This window comes from Haemaphysalis longicornis, unplaced genomic scaffold (genome assembly GCF_048455015.1).
Source record: "Haemaphysalis longicornis isolate Haplotype H1 unplaced genomic scaffold, Haemaphysalis longicornis Haplotype H1 scaffold_7, whole genome shotgun sequence".
In the NCBI taxonomy this organism is placed as follows: Eukaryota; Metazoa; Arthropoda; class Arachnida; order Ixodida; family Ixodidae; genus Haemaphysalis; species Haemaphysalis longicornis.
The window spans coordinates 110,543,280-110,562,050 of NW_027526422.1; the positions used below are offsets into that span (position 1 = coordinate 110,543,280).

Sequence of the window (18,771 nt, forward strand, 5' to 3'; positions counted from 1 at the left end):
GTATTGCGAACCTTGTCATAAGTTGTTCTGATGTTTTTTTAACACGTGATTTTGTGATGATTGATCTGTAACTTTTTCCTTTGTTACCCCCCTTACTCAATGCCCTGAACAGGGGCCTGTAAGGTATTTTAAATAAATAAATAAATAAATAATAGAACTCATTGGGATTCCACCGTCCTTAAAAAAAGCGAAACAATAATCTAATATGAAACAAATAAAAACCCAATCTCCGACATTTTAGGTTTTTCCTCCGGTGCTGTAACGTTTGTATTGTCTAGAAATTCCTCTTTTTAGGTGCACTTCACTGGATAAACAGCAATTTTATTTGCCACAAATGTAAAGTGTCCCAAAATCTGCTCCTAGGACAATTGATAAAAATTAAAGATGAGTAATTTATCGTAATAAATTGGGAGTTTCAAAGCTCCAACTGCTGACGTCACCTTCACATTGAGTCCTGAGAAGACTTTCCTAAACGTATGTGGTACTACTGTGCGTTTGCAGGGTAATGTCGTATTACGGCCGCATAAAGGGCGTTGTTTTGAACTGCGTGAGTGGGGAAAACGGTTACCGGACTATGTGGCAAAGAGCGCGGAGGGTTACGAGGATGTATATCCGCCACTGTTTCACGACGCAACTGTTTAACGTACCCGACAGCACGCCCCCTCAGTAACAGATGCAGGTAATACTAGCCCGAACTCTATCCCTTCTTGGTACATGGCGTTACACAGGGCGTATTAGACGTTTCTTCATATGGACGTAAATGAGTGATTCGTTATAAACGTTTCCCTTAATTGCCCCTATCCGCTACACCTATGAACTGATTGCTGTACCTTGTTCTGCCGGTACAGTCAGCAAACTACCCTTCTTGGTTTATTGGACACGTTTCTGGGTGCTTACGCCCGCAGATTCTCATCTCTTGAAAGTCTAAACTGCCAACGGGACTAAAATATTTTCCAGACTTCTACCTTCGAGTTTTTTTATAATATCAACATATTCAAAAACTCTGTGTTGCATTTTGTTGTACGATCAGAGCACGAACATACGGGCATACGGGAAACGCTTCGACACAGATAGGACGACTGTTTAACAAGAACCGAAAAATTTATGCGGGATATTTTGCTACTGAGAATTCTAGGAAACATCACACATCGGGCAACTTTATAACGGATTATTACGTTCTTCTTTCTTGACCGCACAAAGAAGTTTTTACGGGCATCTAATATTATAAGAAATATCTAATACATTTCACAAACGCTTCCGAAAACATCCACATCTTTGGCAATTCAAAACCACGTTTCGTATGACGTTCCTGCAAAGACGTTTCTTGTAAAAGCGGTCATCATTTTGTACTGAGAATCTATAGAAGATACCCGCAAAATGCATTGCTGAATTTCCATTGCTTTTATAGTCCTGCAATGACAAATCCCGCAATATTTTTTTCCTGTAAGTCTTTTAATAAGGGCGCAGGCCTTCAAGATATCCTAATGTATATCCAGAAATATCGAAGCTAAAGGCATAATATTTATATGTCCCTCATCGTTCCTGACAGGACAATAAATCAAGAAATGACCATGGAGAGAATTGCGACATCACGGTGATTACCCGAGCGAGTGCAAGTTAAAGTTACACAAAAGATTGATAGTAATCACTTGTGATATATTTTTTGGAAGCGTGTCACAAGAGCACTAACTTTTCTTGCGGTGCGAACAACTTTCTTACGCGGCAAACAAGATAACCTGAGAGCGCAAAAAGAAATCTTGTGTATGTATAGCTGCTTTTTTTCTTCTTTTTAATAAAAATCGATAAACCCGGCCTACTGAACTTAGCTTCAAATATTTCAAAGGCTGTAGGCATAGTACACAGAAAAAAAAACAGCAAACCTGCAATGTAGGCGCAAAAATGTTTTCTGAGCACAAGGTCGCGGGTTCGATTCCCGGCCTAGGCGCCCGCTTTTCTGATGGAGGCGAAAAGCAAAAACGCTCGTGTGGACGAGATTTCGGCGCACGTTAAAGATCCCCGGCTGGTAAAAATTTATCCGGAGCCCCCCACGAAGGCGCGCCTCATCGCCTGCCTTGCATCGGCGCGTTAAACCCTACAATCAATAAATCAAACAAAAAACGCTTTGCAACACCTAACACCCAGCAATTGGTACAGAGATTATTTTAGAATCGGGTTGCACTGGTTAAAAATTTACTTTTCGATTTCAGTCGTTGGATTTATGGCGAATTCTACAATGGTATTCAAGTGTTTATTTGTGGACCTGAGTGCTTTTCACGTTAGGGCATTATGGGGCTCTTCATATTGGTTGCCCTTTGTTCCATCACTGCAAGCAAATTTTTCGCTTTTTAATGGCTGCATCTCGAGTGTATATGCGGCTGGTTCTTTTGGTTGCATACCGCCCTGCTTCTCCGTCTTTTATACATTTAGAGAGCACAACAAGGAATGAACAACATTATGAAAACAAAATATCAATCTATTTTGTATTTCGTGCTGCTTTTCGTTCATTTCATTACGTCTCAATTGTTATCACAAAGGTAAAGCTGGAAAAAATTATCTGTGCGTGCATGTGTGTGCGTGCGTGTTCGTGCGTGCATGTGTGTGCGTGCGTGCGTGTGCGTGCGCGTATATGTGTGCGTGTGCGTGTACGTGTGTGTGTGTGAGTGTGTGTGCGTGTGCTCGTGTGTGCGCGTGTGCATGCGTGTGTGCGTGCGTGCGTGCATGTGTGCGCGTGCGTGTGCGTGTGTGGGTGCATGTGAGTGTGCGCGTGTGTGTGCGTGTGCTTGTATGCGCGTGTGTGTGCGCGCATTGGTGCGCGCGTGCGTGTGTGTGTGCGTGTGCGCGTGCGCGTGTGTGCGTGTGTATGCTTGTGTGCGCACATGTGCGCGTGCGTGTGCATGTGTGGCTGTGTGTGTGTGCGTGCACGTGCGCGTGCGCTTGCGCGGTCGTGTGGGCGTTCGTTTGTTTGTTTGCGTCTGTGCGTGAGTATGCGCGTGTGCGTGTTCGTGTGTGTCTATGTGTGTGTGTCTCCCTGTGTGTGCGTTTCCATGCTTCCTCCAAACATTCGTCAGATCTTACAGGCAACTTCAAGCGTTTACGTTTTAAAGCGTGGAGTATATGTGCCTGCGCATGCTTTTCGTCCAAACCGTGGTATTGGTTAGGGAAACTATATCAACGATTTGTTAGATCTGGCAAATTAAAAAGAGCGAAAGCGATCTGCTCCGGGGTATCAGCGGCGGACGTCTGGAGGAAAAGCTGAAGAATAACGTTTCGTAAAAGCAGGAAGAAAAGCGAAAAGGAGCATACGGGTATTCGCACATACCTTCCTGTGCACACTAACGCCGAGCTGACCATTTGACTAAAGCTGGAGACGTGGTTAGAATTAGAGCATACGCTGTACACGTAACAAAGCGCTCAGTGATTGACGAGCTATTTACTGGTGCAAAAAGACATCGCCCGTAAAAGTGCCCTGGCATCTGTTCCCCGTTAACCTTGGTATATTTGCTTTAACAGCTCTGAAAATACTCCCTTGTATACCCAATGTGCTTTCTCACGATTCGCTTATCACCTAGTTAGTCCGCTTCGCACTGCTTACAAAAGTAATGTTCCAGACAACACATGTCCACGCGAGCCACGCAAGGGACGGGGTTCTTAATCGAAATAGTTTTGGAAGCTAAGCACCAAAACCGGAGTTCTCATATTTTACATTCAGAATGTCGTAACTGTCAATTTGAATTTTCACCCCACCCACCGCTAGTGCCCGTTTTTTGTTCTAAAGGCTGTGAAGTGACAGCAAAACACTTTTCCAAGCTTGTGTTTTGTTTCACGACAAAGTTGGCGCCGTTGTTTCACACGTTTTGTTTTGCCGCAGAAACGAGTAGATTGCCTTGATGTAGTACAATAGTATATGATGCCCTTACTCTAATGTCTAGGCCACTGTATTAGCCGCCATGGGGCAGCTCGAACGCTAGCCCTGCATGGCGCTACAACTGCCTGCAGTGTAAAAAATGTCTTGATAGCTTTGTAATCACGTTAATAAAATCACCAAACCGAGCCTTCTTTCCCGCTGCTGGCTTCAGCCTTCTGAAAAGCAAAGGGAAAAGGCTGGCTATTTGTTAAGCCCGGTCACTTGCGAATTTGTTCGACTTTTGCGTTGTGCCTTGCTTTGTAGCGTAGCTTGCAAAGACGTGACAATTGTAGGCTCCTGCTATGCTGTGTAAAAACACTGATGGACGCGTTGTATTGATACTGGCTATTTTAAAAATGCAACGCGAAAACGTGATCGAAAGAGAAGAAAAAATAGTTTTCGTGCATTTTTTACTGTTCTGCTCCGGTCCAGATAGTGTGCTGTTGTTTTTTTTATGATGACTGCAATGCAGTGCTTCGATCATATTATCTTCCTCGCCGCTCCAGCCGAGTGCCTGAATTCTGCTACCGAAATGGAAGCCGGTTAGGAACAAAAGGTTTCAATTTATTGTCTAAGCAGAAGACGGCACTGAACGATTTTAGGTGTTAAATGTATTGCCCTCTTTTTTGGAGATAAAATTGTGGGAGGTTAAAAGATTCCTTTCTCATTGATGAAGTTACCGCCTGAGCATTATTCGATACAGCTTGATGATCGCTCTTTAAAAATTGAGCACCTTAAGAAATATACTCCGCTTTTTTTACTTAGCCTATTTCTGAAAGGAAAACTGTTACAAAAAAATATTTATACCTAAATGTGTCCCGAATTGCTTATTTTTACACTTCGCCATGGCGATTAAAACAACTCGTGGCGAATAAAACAACTCGTAAAACAGCGCTCGTGTTGTTGTCCTCTTCTTTCTGTCCTGGTTTTTTGCGCGCTGTTTCACCACTATGAATCTGTACCAACTAGCCCAGTTCGCGACACTTTTGAATAAAACAACTTCCGTATGCCCTCAAATGTCGACATAACGAACTACGCAGGCGGCCGAGAATCTTTGGGTATTTTTAAATATTTTTGCAAAATAAAAAGGGCGGTTATAAGCCATGGCTCAAATTAGGAATGAAAGTGACGTAAGCCTGTGCAGACAGGCAAACTCTCAAATAAAAAAGTTGCCCTCACAACGAATCTGCTTTATGTGAAGAAATACGTTATTTTCATCTGGTTAGTGCAGATTGCTCGACCGTTTAGAAAAGCCTCTACATATTCCATCTCGCACAATAGCTCATCGTGTATGCTATTGCACCGAGGAGTGAAAGTTCTGGCTTTGTTTATATGCACTAAAACGTCAATATTAGGCACAATTTCATCTTCTGTGTTCGGTGAACCACAGCCGTTTTCCTTCCTGTCGTCCTCATCAGTAAAGACAATGACTGCTCTCGCTACTTGTTTGCTTTGTTGCTAGCTGCAATGTCGTGCGAGATCTCTGGGTTCCGCACGACCTTCACAGCAAAATCACCCACAACAAATGAATACCCGCCCGCCCACGTGATTAGCCTGGAGAACGACCGACGGGCTACTGCACGCAAAACAACGAGAGAGAAAAGCGGCAAACAAAGCTTGGCCTGCTGGGCTACTTACATTAAACCAGAGCTTTGTGGTGGCGCAAGGTGTTGGCACTCCACATGGCGATGATGATTGCTACTGCACTCTAAGAATACACCGAGAAACAGCTGTTTTTTTTTTCACGCAAGAGTTGCAGCGCTGTTACTTTTGGCCGATTTCGTAATACTCACTTTCCTCGATTACAATCGGGAAAAAAGTTACTGGCCTTATTTTGAAATATCCGCAGTATTTATATTCTTAGTTCTGAAATATTTTTATAAAAAAATATAGGCAATCTGGCGCGGACTCCTAAAATATTCGTAAATATCAAATATTTGTTACTGTTGGGATCCTAGTAACAACATTTCACTAAAAAAACACACGGAGTTGCGAAAGCCATGTACACACACTGATCTGTTGACAAATATTGCTTCAAAAGTGACATGACATTGTCATTCCCGGAGAATATTTTCAGTGTTAGAATAAGTTATGTTATGCATAGGCAACACTCCCCTCCTGGAGAACAACGCTGGGGTTTCAACATCGTTGGGCTCTGCACAAAAACCCAAGGCGAAGATCACAAGACACATAACACATCCGTCATCACAAGACACATGACCTGTACAAAATCGTGTATTGGTGCCGTTTCTGAAAATATAATTATATATGAAGTGGATATATATATATAAAAAAAACCTTTTTCAAAGCCTCAATTACCCCGAATAGCGGATATTTAAAGAAATTTTCTAAAAAACGAAGGCCGCCCACATGGGGTTTCTGCAAAGACTAGATGTTGGGAATACCAGGCATTGGCACTCATTAGACGCCACAATCAGTTATAGCATTGTTACCGTGCTATCTGTGCAGGAAATAACGGCAACGTCTATGTGGCACTTTTTTATCGCACACGTGTTCGGCCGCAGGCGTTCCGAAAATTCTTGTTTCCGGACTTCATCCTGCCTGTGCCTGGTGAGCCAATTGTTTTTGTGAGAGCACCCCGGCTCCTTCATGTTTCGGTATTGTGTAAAGGTTTTTTTTTTTTAATGGCATATGCCCTGTATTGCGCACATGCCATTCGACTTAAAAAAAACGTGAATTTGTGCCGATGTTCAATGAAGGGAGATATTTTATTGGGCAGCACAATGGCGGCCGTAAATCAGATTTGGCACGACGGCGACTGTGTTGTAAACGAGTTGGGAAGACAGAAAACGGCGGAGGAAAGAGGGACTGTGCCAATGGTAGATCGCAAAAGTGTAAGGGGTACGCCAGTACGCCGAAGCTGGATGATACGCTCATCAGCACAAAGGCATGGCGAAAGTGTGAAGGGGACGCAAGACAAGCTCCTTGTTGGGTGGCTCATCCGAACCCAGTGATATTTGCGCGGAAGGTTCAGGCCGGATATACAACATGCTCGGCGCCTGCGACGCGCGGCGAAATAACTGCAGAGCTGCACGCGGCGCCGTGTGTCCGCTGATCACGTGATCTCTTCCCGAGACGCAGCAGCTGTGAGCTGTGACAGAGAACAGTGCAGTCTGCGATGCACACAAATTTTGCATTAGGCAGTATTCATCGGGAGCCGTTTCTTTTACCGTTACATTTCTCCCCATCAGTAAAGGTGATTACTGTAGCACTAGTTTATGGAGAACTAGTGTTCAGCATACAAACAAGTCGATTTAAACATCAAATGCCTTCACAGGTCGTAAGACATGCTTAGGTTTTTTGGATTTTCTACCATGGGTAGTGTGGTTATAAACATCATCGACAGATCTCTGTGTTAGTAGGGCCAAACCTGCGCGAAAATAAAAAAAAATTCTTGTTAAAGGCATCCGTAAAAGATCTTCCAACGGTGTACCGCCGAGTGGGATACTTACGGGTGCGCCGGGGTAAATAAGTTTCTGAAAGACAAGAAAACCAGAATTTTGTTGTCAGATCTGAATATTCGCTACTCCGCGGATCAAAGGAATTCGTAACAACTGTCCATCTTTTTTGTGAAAGCTCTTCTGCATACTAATATGCAGTATTTATTCATTTGGAGGCACAAACACAAAATATGTACGTGGTAACCCTCAAAATACCACTACAGAAAAACGAGTCGTGAAAATGGCTGTCCGCTTACCCCACTATAAAAACCTGTTTTATGATTACTGCAGCCAAACACGCCGTCATACAAGTCATACAAGCTTTATTCATGGCTGCTGGTAAGCAAGAAATGTTTGAAGGACTGCCTTCCCTTATGAAGTGAACCTTAACTATGTGGCCTCGCACGCAGGCTATGAACGTGCTCCTACCATTAGTTATACGAACCTTTGGATCGAAAGCGTCGTGGTAGTTCGATTAAAATCCCGTCAGAAACACTCAAAATGCCAATGTTCTCAATATGGCTGCACAAAAGCTGCGTAGATCGCATCTTCAGGAACGGGAAAGAAACAATGGGAATCTTCCTCCGCTATCAGAGTCACAGGTGCATATATCACGCGAAATGATGTAATCTCGTTCAACTATGCCCTTAATGGCACGAATATTTAGCGTGTCAATTTATTTAAATCCATAAGAGTTCATCTCACTTGTTACCTTTCTTTGCGAACGCACGTGGCTTTATATTAGCGGACACCTGGAGAAGGTTTTGTTTTTCTATTGTTCCTTACTCGATGCATATAAACACAGTAGAATTATCCCGCACATTTTTATTGTAAGGTCAAATGTTGAATATCAGGGAATAGTTTTTATTCTTATCGATCATACTTCACCAAAAAATTTGAATCAGTGCAACATAAGAGGGCCCGCTTCATATCAGGTCAAGGCAAGCGTTCGTGGCATTCCATCTATGCATCCGTAAAAAAACCTCGGCCTTCCGGAAACAAAGTACAAAATTTTGCATATTGTATTCTTTCATAAACTTTATCAGAAACCTAATCATTCCAACAACTATAAAATACAACCTCGCGACGTATATCTCCGCGTATCTACCACGAACCCATGAGCCGCCGGAATTTTCTTCTACTCACCCATCCCCCTTTTTTTCTTCCCTTCAACAATTAGTGACCTAAACGCCTTCCCACAGCATATTGTCGTCATCAATAACCCCAATAACTTTGCGAAGGAACTTGCAGATTGTTTTGCGGGTGCAACAAAAATAAGGAATAATTTGGTCGTGGTAAATCTCCCGTTAATAGTAAAGCCTGTGTCCTTTTATATATGTGAATATTTACGTCCACTTTGGCGTTTTTATTATCTGTTGTTATTTTAATACTGCAGTTGCTTGTGTACGCGGAGTTTTATTTTCAAATATACCTTTGTGTGTTACGTTATAAACAATAATTTAGATGCTTTTCCCTTGTAGGATATATTAGTGTACCATTTGATGATGTTCCACATTATGTAATGCCCGAGAGTCCCTTGAGGGTAATAAAAATGAAAGAAAAGTTGCCCCTGGAGTGCTTAAAATTCTGTTTCATTAAACAATGTAGGTGCAACAGCACTTCCCAGCTACAAAATATTGGAACTTTGAACTGAATAACGAGCCAATATATCAGCAAATCCTTTCTTCCCGGCTGCCCTCACTCTTCTGTTGAGGATTTGAGTTTCGGTTGGGTTTCGGTTGAGTTTCGGTTGAGCATTCGGTACACAAATGCGTGTTTACTGTTATCAAGTGGACATAGCTTACTGAGGCAATCACTAAACCTGAATTTTTGCCAGAAGCGGGACTTCGTCGGATCTGTCATGTAGCCCTAGAAGGTGTCCAAGAAAACTACGGGGAAATGTAACTGCAACAGAGCGTCTGTATAAAGAAGTTAATAAAACGGATACTGAATGTTCATTCCTAATAAACCAAAGAAATACCGCGCTTCGCGAAAGCTACAGGAAATTTTAAGACAGCATACTAATAATTAAACCTCGAATCGGTTGGGCATATATTTAAGAACACAACTTGTAAATCTCTGCGGCTCTAATTTCCAACCAAGAATGCCATGGTTAAGACAGCAAGAACACGTCAGTTTATTTTGCATGAACGAGCCCTAGCACTTTATTAGGAAAATAAAGCCGATTAACGCCGGTATCTGAAGCGATTCTGTTATATGTATACACTCGTCCTCGGAGGAATATTTAGAAATGTTCATTTGAAAAAAAGAGGGCAAGGGAAGAAGGGGGGGTGGGTGCCAGATTGTTTTGAATTCCATGATGACATTGTCCGATTAAGTTATTTACTGTGACGGATAAGCACGTTTCTTTCGATGGCTGTACTCGAGAAACGTTTCCAGCAAGCATAAAAACCAAAATATTCAAGATTACGTCGAACGGAAATTTGGGAATCACCTTTCCAGATAGCGAATATATTTTCGAAGCTACAGAGTACTATAGCTACCTTAGCCGAATTGTAAGGAGTAATCGAAATCATTGTATTGTATATGAGGAACAAAATTATTCTGGCTTTACCCATTTGATAAGCATTGTAAAATGCTTGTGGTACTATACATTTTTTTACTAAAAATGCTGGTCCATAATTGCGGTGTCCCACTGATGCCCTATGAAGCAGAAGCTTGCAGGCTCGCTGCTGAGTTCGCTGACGGGTAAGTAGATCGGCCTAATCAGCCACGGATAGATGAAGGCTAGAGGCAACACTCTGTGATAAAAAACGAGCATGGTGTGCTCAGACCATGATCATGCGAACAAGATGTTCTAAATAAAATGAAATGAAACAAACAGCATTGATTTGGGGATAAAACATGGATTCGGGGGAATAGGTGGAGGATCTTTTTAACCAACTAGTTACTGTGTGGTGCCAAACAAAATAAAGGAGAGCGAAGATGGGACACTGCACAAGCGTTGGTCTAATGTGTGACGCATGACACGTGAATGTGACGTCAAGTGTGTTGGGCAGTGCCCGCGGTCCCTCAGATATCTAATTCGGGAAAGCTTTGTGTGTAACGTCCCCAGTCTGCTCGCTTACGTGTTTATGCCGAAATATGACGAAGCAAAACAGAAGAAAATCAAGTACGAAGTAGCAGTGACGATGTTAGATGAGCATTGCCAGTGTTTCTTCATTGGTGCTTGCAAGCAAGTCTTTAGAGCCATAAAAATTGTATTTATGGTTTACAGCAATATTTTTTGGAGTGCTTTCTACTAGTGGGCTACAATACTACAGAAACCGCATCGATAATTTTGTTAAAACATTAAGAGACGTTGTTTTTAACCTTAAGACAAGGCTTTCTCCCTTCGTGTTAAAACAAACCGGGACAACTTGCACTGGTTGTGCACAGCTGGTGTAACAGCAGAGCAGGGGATCACCTTAGCTAATTCCCACACTTCGCAGCGCGTCCCTGGAGAAAAGATCAGAAAGAGCGAGTCTATGCGCGTTAGTCGTAGTGGGAAAAGGAACCCAGTACTCACCCTCGACATTAAGGGCTGTCGAGCCGTCGTCACGGCCGACTGAGTCGAACCTGCTTACATCGCCTTCCTCGGATGTATCCAGGGCTTCCCCGTCTCAAAGATCGCGTCCCGGAATTCGTAAGCTCAACTCACTAAACACGTAACGTGGGCAACACCACAGGCTCGATTGTTTGATGGATTGAAGGGTTTAACGCGCCGACGCAACACACCGATGAGGGTGGCCGTAGTGGAGGGCTCCGGAATATTTTTTGACAACCTAGGGATGTTTAACGTGCGGCGAAATCCCGCACACACGGCTCTTTTTGCTTTTAGTCTCCACCGTAAAAGTGGCCGCCGCTGCGGGGAATCGAACCCGTCCTCGTGCTAAGGAGTGTAATGCCTCAGGCAATGAGCCACCACGGCGGGAACACAGCGGACTCACGTTATGCGGGGGTCCCAGGTGGGGGGGGGGGGGTGGAATTGAAGCAGCAGGCACACGCGTGTTCACTCCGCCGAAGACTGTGATGAATACGGCGGTAGCTCCTCATTGGGAGCAAGCTCAGCCGCATGCATGAAGGACGGCGGGTGCTCCTCCCGAGGCAAACCCTCACGTCCGCTCAGTATTTTTGACGCTAAATATACTCCACGAAAGTAGTGCTGGGTGGCTGCTTCCGGATAGCTTTTAGGGGCGAACTCTCTTAGGGCCTGGGGCTCTTCGCGTCTCCTGTCGTCGTAATTTTCGTCGCCATAGTCGTCGTCCTATGTATTCGCCCTTCTAAAACAGCGGGAAACTCGGTTACTCTTCGCGCTAAAACATAACGCTTACTAAAAACACGCCGGAATACTCGTTTACTCTTAGCGCTAACCACCTTCGCACTTCAAAGACAAACGACGTTTACAGCAAAGCTATATACCTCTCCCTCCCAACGGTTTCATCTGTGTTAAAAAAAGCGCTAACTCGCCAAGAATACACTCACACACTGCATGCTCAACCCCTTTCCTGGTTTCACATTAGCGCAAATGATCCCGAATTTTTTATGTATTTTGGTTGATGAAGACAGACCACGTTGACGAAGACAAACCAAGCTCACTAGGACAAACCAATCTCAGTCCTGCTGTTAAAACCCTGTTTATTTCACCCGTGCTATTTCTCTAACTTATGGTTACAACGAAGAATACTGAAGCTGTTTGTGGTCCGCACCCTGATCTCATATTTCCCTTCCCTGCGTAGTTTTACGGCTTGTGGAATAATATTACAACAGACATGTACTCTGTAACTCAGTCATTCTCTTTTAGTTCCTGCCACTTACACCTTTAACAATGGAAGTTCACTCTACTCTCCCTGCCATTGTAGCAGCGTGCACGTGAGCCGAGTACTTTCACAGCGGTTTAAAGACTCTGCTTGAAAAATCGCTAAAAACTTCAGATTAAATCGATCACCTTACTGTTTCCTAGCTTGAGTTACGGTAACCATGAGACAACGGGATGTATTCTTCCTTGTAAAGGGTAGTCCAATGCCGCACTGCGGATTTTCACTAGGTTTCACAGTAAGAACGCTGGGTTCATAGTACGAGCAAACGTTTTATTCCATAAGCCTCCCTTATTTTTGTTGTTTAAGTAACTGGTTGACTTAATCTTCTATTTCTTAGTTGAAGTCACAGCATTCGACGAAAGAAGCAGCATCTCAAAAAGGGCGGGCTTCGGAGAGGTACATTACTGCTGATGTACAAAACATTTTCCACCGAGGCAATACAATTTGAGGTCATCCTAGTAGCACAAACACCAGAAAAACCAAAGAAACTGTCCGCTTTGGTTAGGGAACAGGAGTTTTTTTTTTATTGCATCTTCAAGTTGTATTCCGTCACTTGGTACCCTTAGTTATTATAACGATACCTGCCGTGAGTACTTTTTAAATGGGTGCCGGTTGACGACTTTTTTGAGAACGTTTTAAAGCAACGGGATTGCAATATAGTCATTTAGTTAGTGCAACGTTAGTAAACGTTCAAGTGAAGCCTTATGCCAAGGCACGCAGCTTCACACCTACATTAAAAAACACACTGAGGATGTCAGCCTCACAATAAGGTACCGCCTAACCTTGGAACCCTCGCATAACTGCTAGTCCTGCTAGTGTGCTGCACATCATTCTTTTCAAAGAACATAAAAATGTATGCGGTACGCTTTACACACTAGGGTACTACAACTTACTCAAGGTTGGCTGTTAAAAATACATTACAGATATTTTCACGCAATAAAAGTAGAATATGGCAATTCTTGAAAGATGAAAACTGCTTCGTAAACACAGACTGAGGAAAACAGCAGTTGTTTATTTAGCAGCTATAGCACCATAACAGGAACCTGACGATTGAAGTGATGGGGCACTGAGCACTGCGTTAAGCCATTTCAACTTCTAGCCACACAGGGACTCAATGCAGCCTGGGGGAAGAGGCGCCCGCTCCTGCTCGTTGGGTGTGGCGGCTTCGGAGCGTTCCATGCCTGCGCTATTGGGTCCCATACGGCGAATAGCTTCCACTGAAGTTTCTAAACATGACAAACAGAACGCAGAGCATTGCATCAGTCAACGTTTCGTGATGCCCAACTCACAACAGAATAATCAACATGATAAGGTATCAACGGAGTAACTAGCCTAGCCAGCACAATGACAATTGAAGGTGTAGGCCCATTTAATATCGGCTAAACCTACAGTATTTTCAAGGGCCAGCGTTTCTTCCTAAACTGTGTAGTGGTTTTTGTTTTATTATTTGATACCGATAAAACATATTTCGCTCTGTTTACCTTGACTACTAGCTGCTGTTACATTACAAGACGTCCCAATAGCAGCAAAGCTCGTATCAACGAAAGTCCTTTTTGCAACACCACAGACCTTTTTTGGGACTGAAACCTAGCATTACCTTAAGAAATTGCCCAGGAAATACACTTCTTAATTTACAGTTGTTTAGGGTTGGTGGCATCAGAACTTAAAAAGTTTCAGCCGTGATTTTTATCAAACAACCCCGTAAGAAATCCAGCGAAGAATCCGTGCCTTGCACAAAATAGAGCAATATTAGGGTTTAAATTTCCGTGCGACACACAATAGTTACTACACAAAGAAAATAAACGGACCCTGAAAAAGCCTGATGGCCTAGCCGACGAAATATCCTTTGGTTATTGTGTTCCCGTATGCTACTCTGTAACTTATTCAGCCCAATAGATAAGTGGAAGCCCAAAACATGCTTTACGAATATTTCAGCCACCCATAATGGCGTAATCAAATATTTATTTCTTTTTATATTCAGACTACCAATTCACTTTTATGATTCCTCAACATTAGGACGGATGAGGCAATATTAGTTGGCCATCTTTGACGCAGCCGGAGGCAAAATTTTATTCTTACCATTTGGAAGCACCACGATATGCTCAGGCCACATTATTTGCAGCTACCTATTTGAAAGTATTTTTATTATGTACTATGCTTGGATTATCGCTAAGGGATATTCATAACGGTTTTATCTGGAGGATTACGAAGCCTAGAACTGAAACAAATTATACGCTTTTCTGTAAACCTTCTTACCTGACACGAGGAGAAGACCGGAAATGGCCAGCACAAGAAGAACGACTTGAAACTTCATGGTTGCAGTCTGGAAAAACATTAACGTTTTGTGACCAAACTATAAGCAACAGAGTAATATAGCACAATGGTCGGGCATTACAGCATCGCAGTAAATTGTCGCAGGTACATAAATTGTTTTAGTGCAAACAACTCCATAGAAGCAGCCAAAAATGCTATAAGCAACAGAGTAATATAGCACAATGGTCGGGCATTACAGCATCGCAGTAAATTCTCGCAGGTGCATAAATTGTTTTAGTGCAAACAACTCCATAGAAGCAGCCAAAAATGCTATAAGCAACAGAGTAATATAGCACAATGGTGGGGCATTACAGCATCGCAGTAAATTCTCGCAGGTACATAAACTGTTTTAGTGCAAACAACTCCATAGAAGCAGCCAAAAATGAGATAAAGCTTCTGCACCATTGTTGTCGTGGTGGTGTTGTTCAGATGAGTTTATAAATGTCTTTGCATTTTACTGAACACTATTTTAATAATGAATGACCATTAGGTTTAGGTATTAATTAGGTTTTGGTTTCCATTATAAAACTGCGCTAAAAATAATTTTGAATACTCAGTTGACACTCGGTACTGTGTTAACTGTTGCGCACTCTTACTCCAAATGTGCGTCTTTTGAGATAAAGCCGCTGCGCCAATGTTGTCGTGTTGGTGTCCTTCAGATGATTTTATAAATGTATTTACGTTTTACCGAACACTATTTCATGCATTGATGAAAATTCGGTTTGGATAGGATACACGGAACAAATCAATCATCCATTATAAAACTGCGCCAAAAATAATATTCAATTTTCAGTTGACAGCGGGTACTGTGGTAACTGTTTTGCACTCTTATTAGAATATCCGTTTTTAAGAAGCTGGCATAAATGCCTGCCTTGAGTCCTTGCAAATTTGGCACTGATTGAGAATCGTTTGTTTCAGCACATTGTTGTTTAGGTTAAGTACATGCGGTTCCTTAGTTTTTTTGGAACGCGTTCACCAGTTCAATACATACTTGCGTATTTCCCGCTGGGATACAGCTGCCCCTTAAGAAAACGGTATAGGGTTTGACGTCGCGTGCTCCCTGCTACAATAAAAATCTCTCGTCTCGTTGTTAAAACAAGGGTAAATCGGCCAGAAGCAAACAAATTTTTCTTGGCTTTTACCTTTACATGCGGTTTTCGTTGTTCCCCCTGAGTATCTACTGTTCTAGCAAAAATATAGAAACTTCAGCTGGATTGGCCCTGTGTGCCTCCATGCCTGTGTCCGCGCGTTAAGACAATTTGAATGGGCCCTTCTATTCCGGAGTGGGCATCTTCACTTCGCTCCCTGCTTCTGGAGATAATTGTTCGATGGAGTTAAGGGGTTAGTGCGACATAATAGGATGGGGCGCTCCAAAGCTGCTGTGCAGCTTTACGCACGGAGCACCAGCATATGTTCAATTCCTTAAGAGCGCGGAAAGGCTGCTGCCCAAAATGACAGCCGGTAGATAGATGAAAGACCCAGGATAGTTTTTTCCCGCACTATTCGCTTACCGCCCTCATTTCAGCCTTACAGCACCAATTCTGCCATCGCAGATGCTGCAGGCTCTCTAGCGAGAGGATGAGCAGCTACGTCAAGACGCACTCTACCTTGTAATACGTATTCCTGAGATTGCCAGCAGGACTGGGCAACACAGAAAACTTTAGATTTCAGCTTTCACTTTCGATGGAGGTCTGCCGCATTCAGATACAAGCTGTGTGTTGCAGTTTCCTGGAATATATTTTTCGCCTCTATTTGTAGTGTCCCTTGACCAACGCAGGCAGTTTTCATTTCTTATGCGCCTCATTTCAAATGTTTTTATCTCAGTTTCTTACTAGGGCTGTCTTGCTATTACTTGGAATTTGTATCACAGAGTGCTTCTCAGGTAGACGAAAAGTTATTTATTAAACGAAGCATTCCCAGTTACAATCAAGGTCGCGTACTTGCTTCCTTGGCTGTAAACGTCAAAATGCATAGTTTTCTGTCGCCAGGAAATGTAACGCCTTGTCTTATCTGCCATCCAGCCCTTTATATTGGTACCCTACCCTTTCCTTCGTCCTGAGACGAATGCATGTTGAAGTTCGCTGAACCTAATGAAATTGTCCCGTGTTCGCATTGCTTGTAGACAACCTGCCAGCAACGCTCATGTCGATTGTTACTGCAACAGTTCAGACACCTTGAACAGTAGACACCTTGAACAGCTATTTATTAACGTCTTTCTTGCCCAACGAAGTGGTTTTAGTAGCGGCGAAATCATTCTTATGTCTTTAATGTAATAATGATACTATCTTCAAACACTTGAAGTATTTTAGCTATAGGTAATGGCTTTTTTAAGCTGAGCTATATCGACAATCATAACGAATGCCCCCTATTTTCATATAAGAGAAATGTGTTGCCCTCATTTTGTACTTGGTGAAGTGGTCTTCCATCTTTAATGCGGGTGGTTGCATAAATTTAGAGGCAGACACACAGACGAACCTTTTTTGTTTACAGAGCCCAAAAAATACCGTCGCCTTTAAAACGTTGGAGAAGTAAAATTGCGGCCTTTTTTTATCGAGCTAAAAAATACTCGTAGTGTAACAAATTCCTTTGAAGCCGGTAGAGTTAATAATGAACCCTTAGTGGTTGCTGCGGAAAGCGTATAGCTTAAGAACTCAAGTATGTATTTTTTATAACGCCTGTGAGCTAAACAATTCCATGATTTCTATTGTAAAAAAAGGGTGGAAAGAAAATTATTGTATTTGTTCAATAGATTTTTAGTGCCTCATTTTTCATCGCTTGAAACCTGGCGTATGTTGTCAACGTCGGCAAAACTTTTCCTGAAAGTGGATTTAACAGCAATATTTTGGACTAGAAAAAATATATGTACTGCAAAATTTCGTTTACGAAATTGAAAAACTCACCTTTAAATTGATAGGTACCTAGAGTCACGAGCAGAGAGTCAAGAAAAACCTGTGAAAATGTTTCCGAATTGGATGAGCTTATATTGTCCCTCTTGAAAGGACACGTGACGTTCGAAAACTTTCCATTATTGATCGTACGGCAAGAGGTCAGTAATTCTGAAATTGCAGTTGGCTGTAAAAAAAACTTACTAATTGAAACATCAATTTTTCTTCTGTGTAGCTATGTACTCGTTATCAACAGAGTTGATGTTTCAATCAAATGGCATGCCAAGCCACAGCCTGCAGTTGTTTCAGACAAGCCCGGAGTTCTAGCTTTAATTTGCTGGCTATCATTCTTGAGTTCACTGACAAAAGAAATAGATGTACAGGCTGTTTTTGAAAACTGAGTGAACTAGACCACGAGCTACACAAAAAGTGTATGTTTTGATGATATCTACCTGGAGCGTGGGCAGCACAGTATTCTTGCCCCAACAGCACACTTACCTTGAAGCCGTTCAGCTGACCGAAAATTGGCATAAACGCGAGATACGTAAAAAGTTTAGACATACAGCATTTGGTGTGTTCTCGATTATGGGACGCTATACACTGAGCGTCTGCAGTATTCGGCAGAAGAGAGCCCAGAAATGATATTCTGCTACAGAGGAGTATGTTATACATTCACCAGCGACTTTCTCTTCATGTACAAGTTCACAGCTCGGGGGTAATATTTCTGGTAAATATGTCGTGGCCATACGATAACCTTCAGTCCAGGGTAAACTAGCAATATTGGTAGAAAACGTAACTTCGGAATGAGGGGTTTTACTACATGGAGAAAACACGCGGGTAATGACACTATCCGCGCTGACGTGAAAAAGAAATTGAGTATTGAGTATCCATTCATTCTGAACATTTGAAGCCAATTTGCCTAAACAGTTTATTTTCCAGATAGATACCCAATGTTATAACTAACACCATAATATAGTTAGGAGCCATGGACATAAAGGGAGAACCCAGAAAGGAAGAATGCCGACATGAATAAATCGAAATCGCCCTGGTTCTTCGAACTTGACGGGTCACAAACGGAGGCCTCCGCGCAACCTGAACGTCCCCGTGGAGATTTTGTGGATGTATAAAAAGTACACCTGAAAGGTTCATTTCCACAGAAACTTGACTTTGTTGGCCTTCGTAAATCCGGAAAGTGTTCATTCATACACACTGTCATAAGGCGTAAAAAGCTTAAAATCCAGATGTATAGGTGCATACAATCTTCTGAACCATGCGGTACTGGCATATGGTGTGGAATCTCTTGAAACATCGCAGTATTAGCATAAATTGCAATATTTGCTCGTACAATTTGTGACCACGTAATTTGCACAGTGCTATAAAACAAATTT

At 42.6% G+C, this 18,771-nt stretch overlaps 1 long non-coding RNA gene across 1 annotated transcript; it reads right to left on the reverse strand.

The window, feature by feature from the left end:
* Positions 1-13,177: 13,177 nt before the first annotated feature.
* Positions 13,178-17,537, reverse strand: LOC144146811 (uncharacterized). Its single transcript, XR_013317720.1, has 3 exons — positions 17,399-17,537; positions 14,442-14,508; positions 13,178-13,411 (listed from the first exon to the last, which is right to left on the reverse strand). It is a non-coding gene; the product is annotated as an uncharacterized LOC144146811 (long non-coding RNA).
* Between the last annotated feature and the right edge of the window lie 1,234 nt (positions 17,538-18,771).